The following is a 17,643-nucleotide window of genomic DNA, read 5'->3' as shown; positions in this document are numbered from 1 at the left end:
CAACCAACTCTTCTTCTTCTTCTTCTTCATTGGCTGATGCAATGACATCACTTCCAGGTAGCACCAGAAGTGAAGTTATGGCATCAAGCAATGCAAATATCCTCAGATTTTTTCAGATTTTTTTCCTTTGAGCCCAATTAGTGAGAAGTAGATGGGAGTACTTTTAATCCATGTGTGAGATTATACCAATAGCAGATCAGAATCTGCTCCCACCCCCACCCCAGTCTCATATTCAACCTCCAATCCAAGTGGAGGAACACTTTAAACTTCTAGGACACTCAGTCGCTAACTTAAGAGTAGTGGTTCTCTTAGAAGGGAACTGCAAAGAGAGATGAGGAAGAGAGACTGCTGAACCTCAGCTGAAGCTCAAAACAATGCATCTTCCTGGGCTGAACCAAGATGTAGGTTTTCTGTCATTATTATTATTATTATTATTATTATTATTATTTAGATTTATTTCCCGCCACTCCCTGTAGGCTTGTGGTGGGTCACAATAGTCTTATCCCCATTAAAATACCTATTAAAAGACTTTAAAAACAATCCCAACATGGCGGAAGCTCTCATTATTCCTACCCCCTGCTATCAGAGCGGCAGGGAGGTGGGGAGGAGATCTAACTTACTAGGTCCGGGGGGGGGGGAAGAATGCTGGCACTCATTCGCTGACCCCGGTCTCAACCAAAAACCTGGCGGAAGAGCTCCGACTTGCAGGCCCTGCGGAAAGCTGGTAAATCCCGCAGGGCCCACTGCTCACCCGGGAGCTCATTCCACCAGGTAGGGGGCAGGACTGAAAAGGCCCTGGCCCTGGTCGAGGCCAGGCACACTTCTCTAGGGCCAGGAACAATCAGGAGATTCTTTACACCAAGCGTAAAGCCCTGCGGGGGATATAGAGCGGTAGGCAGTCCCTCAGGTATGTGGGTCCCAACCCGCATATAGCCTTAAAGGTCAAAACCAGAACCTTGAACCTGAACCTAATTACCACACTTATTACCCCTCTGCCCATCAACTTGTAATCAAATTAGGCCTGCTTTTGTCATTGGTCTGCTAATGTCATTCAGCATCTGAAACCACTCCACTTTCCAATATATGGTACAGATGGACTGACATTCTAGGGTAGCTGAAGAAGTGAGCAGTGGTTCACCAAAGCTCCTACCCTGCCACAAAATTTTGTTTGTCTTTAATGTGCTTCTGGACTGGTGATCTTTTCTCCTGGTACGGACAACTTGACAGGGCAACCTATCATGATCTTTCTTTCTAAAGGGAGTCAAAATATGAATTTAGGGAACTGATTTACTTATGGGACGCTAGTCAAGGCCAGAAGGGCTGTTTTCATTGGATGGATGGTTCTGTGTCTTAGACTTGGGGCATCTCGCAGTTCATGACTCCCCTCCTTCTCTGCCGCCATTCCTACCTTGTAAAATTCTCACCTCCCCCCACCTGCTGTGGGGATCTATGGCAGACTTAAGTGTTTAAAGGCAGAGCTTAGAAGGACAGTGATTTAAAATAAATTATTTATGAGCCTTTTAAAAAATGAGCTTGTGACCAAATTGTCCCCCCTCACATCTTTTAACGAAGGCAAGAGTTAATGAAATTCCCACAGAGTGAAAAGCCAATTTAATGTGTCAAATAAGGTGGGCCAGTTTGTGCATTCGTTCATGTGGATACAGCTGACTGGGGATGCCAGTTCTGGGTGAGAAGAAACCTGGAGATGAGAGGCGTGGGCCCTGGGGGCAGTGGGGTCTGGAGAGGGGAGTTCAAGGCCACAGAGCCCACCCTCCAGAGCAGCCATCTTATGCAGGGGAACTCATCTCTGCCGTCTGGGGATCAACTTTAATAGTGGAGGGTCACCTGGTGCCTCTTGGAGACTGGCAGCCTTACAGTTAACTAAGCTGCCCAACCGTCCCGAAAACTGCGGGACACTCACGCTTTCCTGGTCTTCGTCCCGGGTCCCTCCCGGGTGCTTAAAAGTCCCGCCAGCCGGAGCCCCCTTCCTGCCTCTCTCCCTCCCGGCCCCCCGGCCAGCAGGATGGCCGGCAGTGGTGCTCTGCCCTGGCTGGCCTGCACAAGCGCACCAGGCAGAGGCCCGCCCCCGGCCCCCACCTGACTTGCACCAACGCCACGCAGGCGCACAAGACGGGAGAGGCGTGCGGGAGGCGAGCCCAGTCGGAGGGAGGGAGGGAGGCTGCCGCCACATGGCCGCCATTACCGCCTGCGTCACAGCGCCTCCACGGGGGCAACGTGTCCCACCTTACAGTTTCTAAATTCTGGTCACCTTACAGTTAACCCAACCAAACTTTTTCATTGCAATTTTTTGTAGGTATAAGGCTGATTCCAAACTAGCAGCGCTATGCGGGGGGAAACGTTTCAGTGGCTGACACTGGCTGCCCTGGATCTCTGTGTCCTGACAGATGCAGCCAGAGCCAAAAGGTTCCACTGCATGGGAGGTTGGCACCCAAGTGGAATCGGCTTAAGGTGCCTTTGGGAGGGAAGAGCCACCCTGAGGGCAACAATTGGGTGGAACAGCTGCACATGCTCAGGCTAACACATTGTAGGACACTGCAGTGCACTGCAGTGCACAACCACTCACCAGAATAAAAATGTAAATTATCGATAAAATGAATTTATTGCTATCTCCGACAATGTTCACATTTATAAGAACATATTGCCCCTTGACATATCACAACTATCAATACATCTACAGATTATTGTTATTGTTATTGTTATTGTTTTATTTATATCCCGCCTCCCCCCGAAGGCTCAAGGTGGCTCACATAAAATCCCATCCCCTAAAATCCATAACAATAACATAACATTACAGTGAATAACAACCAATTAGTCAACAATAAACAACAATAGATGGCATAGTACTAATCATCAAGTCTCCGCAGCCTCAGCTACAGGGAGGTGGAGGGAGCTGGCACTCGCTACCGCCGGATTTCATGAGGGGAGGGCCTGATCCTCCTCACCGCCTGGCCTCACCGTAGGCCTGGCGGAAGAGCTCAGTTTTACAGGCCCTGCAGAATGCTGGTAATTCCTGCAGGGCCCTCAGCTCTTCCGGGAGCTCATTCCACCAGGTCAGGGCCAGGACCGAAAAGGCCCTGGCCCTGGTAGAGGCCAGGCGAGCTTCCTTGGGGCTGTGGATAACCAGTAAATTGGCCACTACCGAGCGTAAAGCCCTGTGGGGGATATAGGGTGAAAGGTGGTCCCTCATATATGCTGGGCCCAGACTACGGATGACCTTGAAGGTCAAAACCAAAACCTTGAACCTGATCCGGAATATAACCGGTAACCAATGCAGCTGCCTCAGGACTGGCTGGATATGGGTCCTCCATGGTGTAGCTGTGAGGACCCTAGCAGCCCCATTTTGGACGAGTTACAGTTTCCGGCTCAAGCCCAGAGGCAGGCCGGTGTAGAGCGAGTTACAGAAATCTAATCTGGAGGTGACCGTCGCATGGATCACTGTGGCCAGGTGTTCAGGGGACAGATAGGGTGCTAGTAGCCGAGCCTGGCGAAGATGGAAAAATGCCTGGCCAGCTACCTGCTTGACCTGTGCCTCGAGTGTTAGTGAGGCATCCATGGTCACCCCAAGTTCCTGACCTGAGACGCGATATTAAGTCGCGTCCTGGCCAGAGAGGGTAAGTGTGCTTCCTGATCTGCCCCCTTAAGGTCCAACCACAGGACCTCTGTCTTGGAGGGGTTGAGTTTCAGGTGACTCTGCTGAAGCCATCCAACTACGGCTTCCAAACATCTGGCAAATGGTTCCAGGGGAGAGTCCGGGTGGCCATCCCTGAGGAGAAAGAGCTGGGTGTCATCAGCATACTGATGGCAGCCCAGCCTATAACTCCGCACCAGTTGAGCCAGAGGGTATATAAAGATGTTGAATAATGTGGGAGAGAGCACCGAGCCCTGTGGGACCCCACAAGGGAGCCAGTAAGGGCCCGATAATTCCTGTTCCACAGCTACCCTCTGTGTCCGGTTTTGGAGGAAGGAGCGTATCCAGCACAAGGCTGTATCCAACTGGATTCCTGAATGCTCTGTGGGACCTGATGTCTCCCGGTGACTCGATGGCGGCCTTATTGGAGGACTGGCAGTCCCGCTTGATGGCTGCCCTTGACCAATCGTTCCCTGGCACCTTCTCCGCCCTCAACTAAAACTGGCCCCCTGGTACACCAGGGAGCTAAGGGAGAGGAAGAGGGAAGTGAGATGGCTTGAGTGACTATGGAGGAAGTCTCGCGATGAAGCCACAAGAGCATCTTATTGCACGTATGAGATGATGGTTATGGTGGCTAAATGAGAGTTTTATGCAGCCTTTATCATGTCCGCAAACTCTCGCCCAGCCCGTTGGATAGCAGTGACAATTCACTTTTTGAATGAATGGAAATTCCATTCCTTCCTATATCCACCCCTCCTTCCTTTTTTGGTGCTGGTTCTGATTTCTTCTTCATCTAGGCCTGGCCTTCTGCTCCAACCCATCATAATATTTGCCACTGCCCGAGCCTCCAACTCTTGCTCAGGGGAAGAAAGGGGGTTTTCCCCTCCCTGTCCCCCCTCAACAGGCAAAAATGGATCTGCTTTAGATTTATTACAGTATTACTGTAATACCTAAAGGTCTATCACTGATTGGGTGGGGGCTTCATTCATTCATTCATTCATTCATTCATTCATTCATTCATTCATTCATTCATTCATTCATTCATTCATTCACTTGGATTTTTATACCGCCCATTCTTTGTGGCTCTCTTACATGGAGCACTGCATAAATTTGCATGGAACATTATCACAATCTGTACACCGCCCGTGGCGCCGCGGGCGTCACGGACTAAATAAAGGAGTAAGGGGTTCTGGGGCGGGATGTGTCCGGGATGAGGAAGGGTCCGGATTGGAGCCTTCCTCATGACAGACAACCGGAGGGACCAATCGGCAGGCGCGAAGCGCCTGCCGATTGGTCCCTCCGATTCCCAGCCCGAGCAACGGCTCGCAGTTGCTCCCGGCCTGATGCGGCGAGAGGCGCGAAGCGCCTCTCGCCGCGTCAGACCGGCCCCCGAGGGAGACCCCGGCAGTCGCGCAGAGCGCGGCTGCCGGGGGCTCCCTGCCCGGCGGCCTGATGCGGCGAGAGGCGCGAAGCGCCTCTCGCTGCGTCAGACCACCGCCACCGCAAACACAGAACTCCAGCCGCTCACCTGACCTCCAAAGCCACAGCCTCCGAGGCCCCGAGGGAGCCCCCGGCAGTCGCCGCAGCCCTGGGAGCCCCGGCAGCCGCAACATGAAACCAAAAACACAAACCCCGGAGCAGCCTTCCGCCCCTTCAAGCCAGCGCGCCTGCTTCGTGCCTCCCGAGGGATTCCCTCTGCTTCCCAGACCCAGCAACTGCGAGCCGCGCACAGCGCGGCTCGCAGTTGCTCCCGGCCCGCCGCCCGAAGCCTCCCTGCTTCGTGCCTCCCGATCCGCCCCCCTCCAACCTCGCCCGGCTGCTGAAAAGACGCGCCATCCCCGGCCAGCCCCAAGAGGCAGCAAGAGAACGACGCCAGGGCCGCGGCTTGCATGCCCTGCCCACGCCCGCAGACTGGAGGAAAAGCCCGACGCAAGAGCCGCTGGCCGCCGATCGCCAGAGAGCCGGTGCCCGGAGGACACAGACGCAGGGAGAGGCACCCGGCTCCGCCCACCCGTGCGCGCACCCCGCGCCATCGCTAGCCGCCCGACCCCGCTCTCTCCTGAGCCTAACCTCTGCAGTCTCGCCCAGCTTCGCCCAGCTGCCGCCATTGGCTGCAGAGCCACCCACACGACCCAACAGCCTCTGCAGCCGCTACGAAGATGAAGACGCCCCACCCACGACCAGGCCCAAGAGGCGGAGCCCGCCAGCCGCGCCTGCCTACCGCCACCAGCAGCAAAACAATGTCACGCCCGCGGCTCACGTGCCCTGCCAAGAGCCACTGACCGCCCAGAAAGCCCGCTGCGAGAGCTGCTGCCCCGCCGCCGCCGATCGCGAGAGGGCTGCTGCCCCGAGGATGTGGACGCCGCAACAGGCACCTGGCCCCGCCCGCACCCAGCACCGCCGCCGCCAATGAGCTGCCCAACCCCGCTCTCTCCCGAGCCCACCTCTGACGCTCCGTTCTACGCAGACACCACCAACGGTAGGAAGGCTCCAAGCACGCCACCTGGCCAGCTTCACCTGCGGGGGGCCCGGTTTGGATGCTGCCAGCCGGTCCGGGAAGGGTCTCATGGTGCCTAGCTCCCGCTGTATTTAGGAGACAGCGGGCTTATTTACTAGTCTATAATATTGCTCTGCACAGCACACTGACATGTTGTGGGAGAAAGAAAGGCACCCAGAGGCTGTTGGCCTGAGATCTGTCAGGTGAGGGAAGTCCACAGGGCAGGCCTGTCCAGAAACGCCATGTGTCAGCTGCCTTCTTCAGCCATCAGGTGCCCTCTCCAATGAACAGAGCATTTCATGGCTAATATCCAAAAAGAATAAAACCCAAGCCATAATCTGGTTCTGCTCCTCTGTCCCAGTTTGTCCCCCTCTAGCCAGTGGCTGGAGCTCTCCTGGGGTTACCAGCTGATCTGCAGCCAACAGAGATCAGGTATGGTGCAGAAAACGGCTGCTTTGCAAGGTGGGCTCAGTGCCACTTAGGGGGGCCAGGTCCAGGCAGGGGGCCCCCACGTTCTGGATGCCACGGGGCAGGTGTGTGTGAAAGTGGGATCACTTGGTGGGCAGATAGTTGTGAGTTTCCTGCATTGTGCAGGGGCTGGACCAGGTGACTTTTCCAGCACGGTGATAGGAAGCTGCACCCAAACCCCGTCCAAACTGGATGAGGCCCCTTACAGACTTCTTGCAACACAGAGAGAAAAATGACTTGATGGCTTGTTGTTTTGGAGATTTAAATTGATAGTTGCTGTAAGTAAAGTAAATAATAGAAGCAAAGTTAGCCTCAACCAGAACCGGGGAGCGAGGGAGGAGCTTGGGGAAGAGAGAGGCAAGAGGGGAATGCGGAGGGAAAGACGTCTGGGTCTGCCAGTGTGTGTCTGAGAGAGAGAGAGGGATGGAGGAGCGGCCAGTGGGGAGGTCAAGGAAGCCAACGGGAAGGGGGAGATGCGGGGGGGGGGAAGTGGGGGGAGGTGTCTGTGTGTTTGTGTTTGTGTGTTTGTGTGTGAGGGGGGGGGGCTAGAACCAAGGAGCACCAGAGCAGGTATGTGTTCCACATACCCTGTGAGAGTCAGACTGTCACTAATTTATTTTTAATTAAAATGCAATCTGTATCTTTTAATTATGACTGATAATGTTTTACTGTATTTTAATGCTGTAAACCACCCTGAGCTGGAAAGGGTGGTATACAAATGAAATGAAATAAATAATTTTTAAAGTTTTATGAATATAAATTATATATATCTGGATTATTAAGTGGTCATCTAGAGTATGGATGGCTGGAAACTAAAGAAATTATTGTAATGAGTCTGATATGTTGGTTCTTTGTGTTTTCATCTCTTTCTTTCTCCTCCATACTAATCTTTCTTTCCTTTTTTTTTTGTATTTGTATGGACACTATTAATAAAAATGGTTTTAATAGCAAACTCTAAGAACACCATAAATGAATGCAGTATTGACCTCACTCGGAACGGCGTCAGGGTGTCAGGGTAATCGAGGGGGTGCCACTTTGGTTTCAGGGCAAATTCTATAGTTAGAAGATAATTCTTGTTTCAAAGGGCATTCTTCTTCAGATTCCAATCACAATATTAAAGTACCCAGTAATTCAGTTTCCTAAAGGATCTGCAACCACCGACTTACAAAGCCTCAGACACTTTTTAAATTAGTACCTCAAGCCGGTCACAGATCTGTAGGTACTTAATACTGTTATTAGAATCTGAAGAAGAATGTAATTCGAAACAAGAACTATCATCTGGCTAATTTGTCATATTTGATCTAAGAATCTGGAAATAACAAAGTGGCCACTGAGCCTCTTTTTGCCTCTGAGTTTCATTCAAGATCGTTGCTTGAATTGTACCATTTGTATACATGGGCAGTTTGTACTTTGGTTTATATTTTTGATGTGGGACACATCTTGTGGCATGCCTACTCAAATGGATATGGATATGGATATCGATATTACTTCCGTAGACCCAGAGTGTGTGCCAGAAGAGGCAGAAGAGGCCAGATGGAGCTGAGGAGGCCAAGGTAGAGGCCATGGCACCCCCCAGGGGCACAGCCAGCACCTGAGACGCCGGCTAGAGTCGAGGAAACGGTGGTACTGCCCCCGAGACAGAGGCCGCCGCATCCCTGGGGGGCCAGACAGTGCCTGTGACCCCAGTGGGGGATGAGGAGATGCCTGTGCTTCCTCTGAGGCAGAGACCACGACATGCCCAGGGCCCTACCCAGTGTCTGCAACACTGGTGGGGGCTGAGGAAGGGTTGGAGGTATCCCGAGGATATAAAGGTAAACAGGTAGCGGAGGGGGGAAGAGAAGGGAGTCTCTGTGTGTTTGCTTGGGAGGGAAGGAGGGAGGGAGGGGAGGGAGGGAGGGAGGAAAGATTGGGAGACCAACAGGTAAGGGAGGAAATAGGAGGGGGGAAGGGAAGGGAGCCTCTCTTTGTATGTGTTTGTTTTCTTGGGAGGGAGGGAGGGAGGGGTGGGAAACCAACAGGTAAAGGGGGGAAAGGGAGGGGAAAGGGAGTGTGTGTGTGTGTGTGTTTGTGGGTGACGGAGGGGAAGGAACCAAGGAAACCAACCTGTAAGGGAGAAGAGAAGGGAGTCTCTCTCTCTGTATGTGTGTGTATATATATTTGCAGGGGAAGCTTTGACCAAATCTGGGTGTTGGAGTAGATGGATGACTGGTCTGATCAAGCAGAGCTCCTGATATATTCTTATTTACATTTTAATTAAAATAATGACTATGAAAGTACACCAGGCATGATTTTACATGCTTGCCTCGAGCACAATGTTGTGGCTCTGAGAGGTATCTGGGCTTCCAGATGTGAGGTCCCACTCCGAAGCTAGAACAACATGTCAGCTGCTCTGTGTCTTCCTCAGATGGGCCTCTTCCATTGGAGGACAGCTACCAAGTTGGCAGAGCAGAGGGATAGGAGAAAACCAACCGTCTCCCCTGAGACTGCTGAGAAAGCATTGCTTTAGCGCTCAAGGAGAATGTCTTCCCCCCTTCTCTCTCCTCCACCCTGGGTGCTGTTCTCATGCTCCTTCCTTCCCAGCTCTTCTCTCCTAACACAAAGGACAACTAAATTGACATCAACTGAAGTTAGTCTTCTGCTGTCATGTCTCTGGTCGTCAGCCTTGACAGCTCCCGCTTGGGGTGGTTCGGTCGGCCGGTCGCTCCCACGTCACTTTCCCCCCTGTCAGCTCTCCATTTCCCACTGCAGAAATCCTTTCTGGCAGCTCCCGTTCCTTCTGATAGGTCAGGCTTACACCTGCAAGCTGGGCCAAAGCCTCCCCGACAGGATCTGTCACAGTGCGCCACTCGACACGCTTGGCAGAGCAGCAACCGGGCTCCTGAGCAACTTTGCCACGGTGACTTTTAAAGGTTTCATTTCCCTCCAGTCTGTGCTCACTAAAGGCACAGGGGATTCCAGAAGACACAGCAACTTGGAAGGAAGGAAGGAAGGAAGGAGGAAGGAAGGAAGGAAGGAAGGAAGGAAGGAAGGAAGGAAGGAAGGAAGGAAGGAAGGAAGGAAGGAAGGAAGGAAGGAAGGAAGGAAGGAAGGAAGGAAGGAAGGAGAAGAGGACTCAGGGAGGGAGGGAAGGAAGGGAGGGAAGGAAGGAAGGAAGGAAGGAAGGAAGGAAGGAAGGAAGGAAGGAAGGAGAAGAGGACTCAGGGAGGGAGGGAAGGAAGGGAAGGAAGGAAGGAAGGAAGGAAGGAAGGAAGGAAGGAAGGAAGGAAGGAAGGAAGGAAGGAAGGAGAAGAGGACTCAGGGAGGGAGGGAAGGAAGGGAGGGAAGGAAGGAAGGAAGGAAGGAAGGAAGGAAGGAAGGAAGGGAGAAGAGGACTCAGGGAAGGAGGGAAGGAAGGGAGGGAGGGAAGGAAGGAAGGAAGGAAGGAAGGAAGGAAGGAAGGAAGGAAGGAGAAGAGGACCCAGGGAGGGAAGGAAGGGAGGGAGGGAGGGAAGGAAGGAAGGAAGGAAGGAAGGAAGGAAGGAAGGAAGGAAGGAAGGAAGGAAGGGAGAAGAGGACTCAGGGAGGGAGGGAAGGAAGGAAGGGAGGGAGGGAAGGAAGGAAGGAAGGAAGGAAGGAAGGAAGGAAGGAGAAGAGGACTCAGGGAGGGAGGGAGGGAGGGAGGGAAGGAAGGAAGGAAGGAAGGAAGGAAGGAAGGAAGGAAGGAAGGAAGGAAGGAAGGAAGGAAGGAAGGAAGGAAGGAAGGAAGGAGAGCACAGCTGGGTCAGACAAGGGGTCCATCCAGCCCAGCATCTTGTCCCACACAGTGCACAGCCAGTTCCTCTGGAGGGCCAAGAACAGGGCAGAGAGGACAAGGCCTTCGTAAGAACATCAGGAGAGCCCTGCTGGATCAGACCAATGGTCCTTCTTGTCCAGCATCCTGTCTCACACACAGTGGCCAATCAGCTCCTTTGAAGGGTCAACAACAGGGCAGAGAAGCCAAGGCCTTGGTACGAATATACGTACCAATATACGTACCTGCTGGATCAGACCAGTGGTCCATTTTGTCTTACTCAGTGGTCAACCCATTCAACAACAGGGCAGAGAGGCCAAGACCTTTCCCTCATAAGAATATAATAAGAGTCATGCTGGATCAGGCCAGTGGTCCATCTTGTCTAGCGTCCTGTCTCATACAGTGGCCAAGCAGTTCCTCTGGTGGGTCAGTAAAAGGGCATAGAGTCCAAGGCCTTCATAAGGACATAAGAGCCCCAGTGGATCAGAGCAGTGGTCCATCTAGTCCAGTATCTGGTCTCACAGTGACCAAGCAGTTCCTCTGAAGAGCCAACAATCAATAAAGAGGCAAAGGCTTTCCCCTGATAAGAACATAAGAAGAGTCATGCTGGATCAGAGCAGTGGTCCATCTAGTCCAGCATCCTGTCTTACACAGTGGCCAATCACTTCCTCTGAACGACCAACATAGAGGCCAAGGCCTTCCCCTTGATAGGGTTGTCAGTAAAACATAAGAAGAGCCCTGCTGGATCTGACAAGTGGCCTGTCTAGTCCAGCATCCCACCTTAGCCAGTGGCCTACCAGTTCCCCCAAATGTCTGACACCAGGGCTCTCCCTGATGTTGCTTCCTGGCCCCGGGATTCAAAATCTGATTGCCTCTGAACTTTCCTCATCACGGAAGAGACAGGTAAGACTTTGAAGGTGAGTTCCTTTGGGCCATGTTTCAAGTCAGAACCTCTTTATGTTGCAATCAGACATGCATGTTGGGATCAGCCTGTGCAGAGACATTGGAATCCAGTAGCATCCTGCCCCTTCATACATGCTCTTTCTAGCACGCTTTCTTAGCACTTTTAATGCACTTTGCTACTGGCTTTTATTGTGCAAAACAGCACTCACTAAAGTGCACTGGAAGTGGATTGAAAGTGGATTGTTCTGCATGTGTACCAAGGAACTTCAGCAATCATTTGTAAGTGGATCCTGACGTTTCATGCAGTAAAATCCAGTTGCGAATTGCACTGAAAGTGGATTGAAAGGGCATCATTCCATAGTCCAACACAATTTCACAATTTCACTCAGCTTTTGTGAGTCAAACCTCAGTCTTCAAACCGAGACTAGGCCTCTGTTAGAATCATAGAATTATAGAGTTGGAAGAGACCTCCTGGGCCATCTAGTCCAACCCCCTGCACTATGCTGGACACTCACAACCCTCTCGCTCATCCACTGTCACCTGCCACCCCCTTGAGCTTTCACAGAATCAGCCTCTCTGTCAGATGGCTCTCCAGCCTCTGTTTCAAATTTTCCAAAGATGGAGAACCCACCACCTCCCGAGGAAGCCTGTTCCACTGAGGAACCACTCTCACGGTCAGGAACTTCTTCCGGATGTTGAGACGAGGCGGCTCTAGCCATGGAGAGAGGGGCTGGACTAGATGACTTCTGAGGCATTTCCAGCTCTTGGGTTCTTTGATGTCATGTTACTTCCAACAGCAGACAGATGTGATGCTGGAAAGCGCCTCTAGAAATGATGAAGAGAGTCCCAATAATTAGCTGCTGTTGAAGTTCATTTCAGTTCCTGAAAGAAGCAGAAAAGGCTCCTTCTTATGCAGATTGCCCATAATCCTATGATGAATGGGGAAGGGGAGAATCAATATGCAGTAGCTTTAACTGATAGTTCTGAAGCAATCCCAAGTAAAATAAGATTGTATGTATGCAATAGAAATATTAAAATTTCACACCGTGAAATACATTTAATGATACTGCACCCAATTACTCACTGGAAGTATTTCATATGCGGAAGGGAGAGCCACCATCTCCCCTCACAGGTCCTCTGGTTGTTTAAGTTTTTGCTGTCACATGCCAGTTAATATTTTGTAAGAGTCTGATCTGAATAATAACCAATTTCAGGTTTGCTTTCCCATCTTTGTAAGGCAATTCTGTCTTTTCCGGTCTCAAGAAATGGGTCAGAGGTAGGGGAAAGAAGGTTCAAGTTACTGGGGAGAAAAGAACATACTAGTAATAAATAATAATAAACAATGTATTATTAGTTTATTTAGCAGACCTGTGGCCCATCCAGTCCTGTATCCTCCCTCACACAGTGGCCAACCAGTTGTGTTCTCCAACAAAGAGTGATTGGGAACTAGGGTTACCAGGTAGGAAACCCACATCCATTTTGGGAAACTCCTGGAGTTTTGCAGATGGAATCTGGAGAGGACAGAGACCTCAGTGGCGTACAATGACATGGGGTCCACCTTCTATTTTCTCTAGAGGAGTTGATCTCTGTGGTCTGGGGGTAAGCTGTCATTCCAGGAAGACCCCTGGGTCCAACCCCATGGGGAGTGAAATCACAGAATCCTAGAGTTGGAAGGGGCCATACAGGCCATCTAGTCCAACCCCCTGCTCAACGCAGGATCAGCCCTAAGCATCCTAAAGCATCCAAGAAAAGTGTGTATCCAACCTTTGCTTGAAGACTGCCAGTGAGGGGGAGCTCACCACCTCCTTAGGCAGCCTATTCATAGAATCATAGAATCCTAGAGTTGGAAGGGGCCATACAGGCCATCTAGTCCAACCCCCTGCTCAACACAGGATCAGCCCTAAGCATCCTAAAGCATCCAAATATAACTGAGAGGGCTGAATTAATTCCATGCTAGATTTGCATGAAATATGGTGTGGAATGCAAAAATACTGTACGCTGATGGTGGAATATACCGTCAAGTCTCAGCTGGTGATCCCTTAGGGTTTTCAAGGCAAGAGGAAAAGACAGTCAGTTTGCTAGGGCTTGCCTCAGTGTAGTAACCTTGAACTTCCTCTGTGGTCTCCCACCCAACTCTGCCTAATCTCTAAGATCTCATGAAATCAGGCTAGGTCAGGTCAAAATGATTGTGCAGGCTCACCAAAAAAATACCCATACTGCATACTTTTTTTTTTTTTTTGCTGCTTTTGTAATGGCTGTTTTCTTGGTCAGCTGATTCAAAAACATATTAATATGGCATTTAGCACTTATGTATTTTAATGGGATACTGCAAGAGCTGACACTGTGTTACACTTTATGGGATTCAGGGCCCATTTTCATAGTTGAATGGAGTACAGTACAGAGTCTTTGGTCCCCAGGCACCTGCTTCTCATACAGATGATCATGGGTAGCTTTTGACAAAGAAACAAATATAAAAATGTCCTGTGAAACTTGATAAACAGGTACATGCCATCCAAGAACTTTGGCTATAATATACAAATCGAACAATGGGAAAGAATATGGTCAAAAGCGATGAAATTCACACTATGCTCCAAATCTTAAAGAGAATTTTTATAAGAGAAGGCATAGGTGACGCAGGATAGATTGGGGGGAAATGTACAAACGTTCCAAATAAATGCTGGAAATGTGAACGACCACCAGGTACATTTTATCATATGTGGTGGACTTGCTCAAAATAAAAAAAAATGGGTACAAACGCCTGAATTTTAAAGACTAAGGATTTTGAAGACTAATCTTCAACTGAAACCAGAAGTATTTTTGCTAGGTTGGATTTATAGAAAAGGCCCATGGAACTTGGATCTTATATATAACTAGGGGCAAAGCCCGTTGTCTCCAAGAATACAACGGGCGCTAGAGCTTGGCAGTGGGAAGAGGAAGGGGAGGAGTTGTCCAGTCTGTAAGGGCATGGGGTTGTCATGTGTGTTGTGTGGGAGGTTGTGGAGGCATGGTGGCAAATGAGGCTATGAGTGTGGAGATATTGGTGTCAAGAACCTGTGGTGTGGAATGTTCGTTGATTGTGGGAGAGGACTGACCTTTGGGAATTGTGGCATAGTGGTTACAGATGAGCTTTCCAGAGGCATGTCCTCAGATATGTGAAGGGAAAATCAGACTGGAGACTCTTCTTAGGGGAAGATTACATGGCAACCAATTCCCCCCAGTTCTGTGTCATTTCCCTTCTTGTGTGAATTAGGCCACATTCACTGAAATGCCCCTCTGCCCTAATACACATAGGGTAGTCACAGTACACAGGTGTCCACCCTGTTCCTTCTGTCTCCCATATTTTCACTGTTGGTACAATGTTATGTGCCCACATGCTTCTTTCATGGTTGCTCCTTAGAAGAACGGATTTTTGTACCCTATTGCTTACTACCCAAAGGAGTCTCAAAGCGGTTTACAAACACCTTTTCCATTTGTCTCTCCACAATAGTCAACCTGTGAGGTATGTAGGGTTGTGAGAGATCTGAGAGAACTGGGAATGGGCCGCAGTGACCCAGCAGGCCTCAGGTGTCTCAAAGCATTTTCCAATCGTCTTCCCCTTCTCTCCCCATAGCAGACTCCCCATGAGGGAGGTGGGGTAGCGAGCCTTACAGGGAAGCTGGCAACCCTAAGTGGAAGACTGTCTGTGCACAGCAGTCTTGACCTTAGTAAGGTTTTTAATACTGTTTTTTTATTTGCCAGGCCAAGGTTATTTGCCAGTTACTATTTCAGTTACGATGTGTCTCCAGACATTTACTTGTTCTCTATTTAGTTTCAGGCTGTAAATATTTATTTAGATCTTCCTGCACTTTCTAGACTCACAGGACTGATGCTGGTCTGCCTGTCTGCACCCCAGAATACAAACAGTTGCTGATAAGGGCTGGCCATAACCCATAGGCCAGGAGGGACACTCCTGCACCACTCCCTACCAACTGCAGGCAAAAATGGCTCATTTGAAGGCTGGACTCTGAGGCATTGTACGATTTTGAAGTCCCACCTCCAAACCTCCAGGAATATTTCCAACCCAGGGGTAGCCAACCTACAGGTGTGGCCTGGAGAGCTCCTGGAATTACAGCTCACCTGCAGAGTATAAAGATCAGCTCCCCAGGCAGAAAGGGCTACTTTGGACAGGGTTGTGGTAGAGAAGAAACATTTAAGGCTTCCCACAAAGGTTGTTGTTGAATTGAAATACTTGAGGCCTACTGCACAGGGTTGTTGTGCAGATGAAACAGGAGACAAAAGAGCCAGCTTCCTCTGTAGAATAACGCTGTGCAGTGGCCTCAAATCTGCAGGGATTTGCAAAGAAGAAAGACACATGGCTTGGCTGTGTCCAACCCCCGGCCAGAGCAGTATTTTAAGTGAGAAGGGGCTTTTCTGTGGCCTCCCTGTCAGGCAACTGTTTGGCAGAAGGGGAAAGTCCCCCCCCTCAAAAGGAAGGCCCTCAGGCAGCCAGACTGTGCTGGGTGAATGGAATTTTGGTCTGTCCTGGTGAGGGACCAACAGTCATGGCGCCATCGTCGATTGCGTCACCACCACCGCCGCTGCCGCCGCCGCCGCCGCTGCCGCCGCTGCTGCCGCCGCCGCTGCCGCCACCCGCATCTCATCTGGGACCTCGAAGGGAGTTGCCAGCGGTCCTGCAACGGCGGCGGCCTAACGCGGCGAGAGGCGCTTCGCGCCTCTCGCCGCGTCAGGCCGCTGGGCAGGGAGCCCCCGGCAGCCGCGCTCCACGCGACTGCCGGGGGCTCCCTCGGGCAGCGGCCTGACGCGGCGAGAGGCGCGAAGCGCCTCTCACCGCATCAGGCCGGGAGCAACTGTGAGCCGCGCTGCGCGCGGCTCGCAGTTGCTGGGAATCAGAGGGACCAATCGGCAGGCGCAAAGCGCCTGCCGATTGGTCCCTCCGATTGTCTGTCATGAGGAAGGGTCCAATCCGGACCCTTCCTCATCCCGGACACATCCTGCCCCAGGAGGGCTTACAGTTTTATTTAGTCCGTGGCGCCCGCGGCGCCACGGGCGGTGTACAGATAGTGTGATTACTGTGTGCTCAGAACTGGATAACTGAAAATATTCCTACTTTAGAAGACGTGTTGAGGAAAATGAGAGAACCTGCAGAAATGGCTAAACTTACCTCTTTAATGAGAGAAGAATCAACAATTCCTTTATTACAAATTGGAAATGTCTTATGGACTTCTTGCAACATAGAGATAAAAATAACCTGATGACTTGTGGTTTCAGAGATTAAGACTGATAGTTGCTGTATGAATCATAAAGCTCTTTAGATATAAAGGATAAATCAGAATTAACAAGCAGTTCTGTGGTATGGCTGGAAACTCAAAATGTACTGTAATGAGTCTGGTATGTCTGTTCTTTGTGTTTTTATTCTCTCTCTCTCTCTCTCTCTCTCTCTCTCTCTCTCTCTCTCTCTCTCTGTCTGTCTGTCTGTCTGTCTGTCTGTCTGTCTATCTATCTATCTCTTTATTTACTTACATATTTATACTGCCCTCCCATACGGCTCAACTGGTTCACATAAAACATTGTTCTTCGTGGGGAATTGCTCATGCTCCTGTGTTCCTGAATCAACATTTTCTGGCAGATCCTTAAAACAATTGCTGAGCATGAATGGAGCAGAGCTCCTGGTTATTCTTCTACTCCTATGTGTAACAGCCTTCCATTTATTACCCTCCTGTGTTCAGGTGCTCCACTGTTTGTTTTGATAAATTTCCCTCCTCCTGCACTTGATCTCAAAGGCGTCTCAAAGCCGCTTACAGTCACCTACCTTTCCTCTCTTCACACCCTGTGAGGTAGGTGGGACTGAGAGAGCTCTGAGAGAACTGTGAATGGCCCAATATGACCCAGCTGGCTTCATGTGGAGGAGGAGTGTGAAATCAGGCATGGTTTTCTAGATCAGAGTTCCCCACTCTTAACCACTACAACACTCTGGCTCTTAACCCTAATCTGGGTAGGATGAAAGGCAGACTGGAAATGTAATAGATACTTTCTGTTGCAGAATATTAGAAGGCTCAGTTCATATATGGATTAGTGAGGTCCTGAGTTCAAAACTAGATTGGGAGGAAATGTACAACTGAATACAATGGCAGTACTTGGGACACATTTTCCCAAGAACAAATGAACTAATTAACTCGTTTTTTGATTTTCTATTTCTGCATATAATTCAATTGCTTTATTGAGCATTATACCAATTAGCCATACTAAGTTTAATGATAAAACAAGCTCTAAAGTCCAATATATTTGGCAGAGGCAGCCCTTTGGGATTTTTTGTTTTGTTTTCCTTTTTATCCTTATTTGTAGGGAAATTACAGAGTG

The sequence above is a fragment of the Paroedura picta genome, chromosome 1 (genome assembly GCF_049243985.1).
Source record: "Paroedura picta isolate Pp20150507F chromosome 1, Ppicta_v3.0, whole genome shotgun sequence".
Taxonomy (NCBI): domain Eukaryota; kingdom Metazoa; phylum Chordata; class Lepidosauria; order Squamata; family Gekkonidae; genus Paroedura; species Paroedura picta.
The sequence above is the reverse complement of the archived record's forward strand: the minus strand, read 5'-3'. Positions refer to the sequence as shown.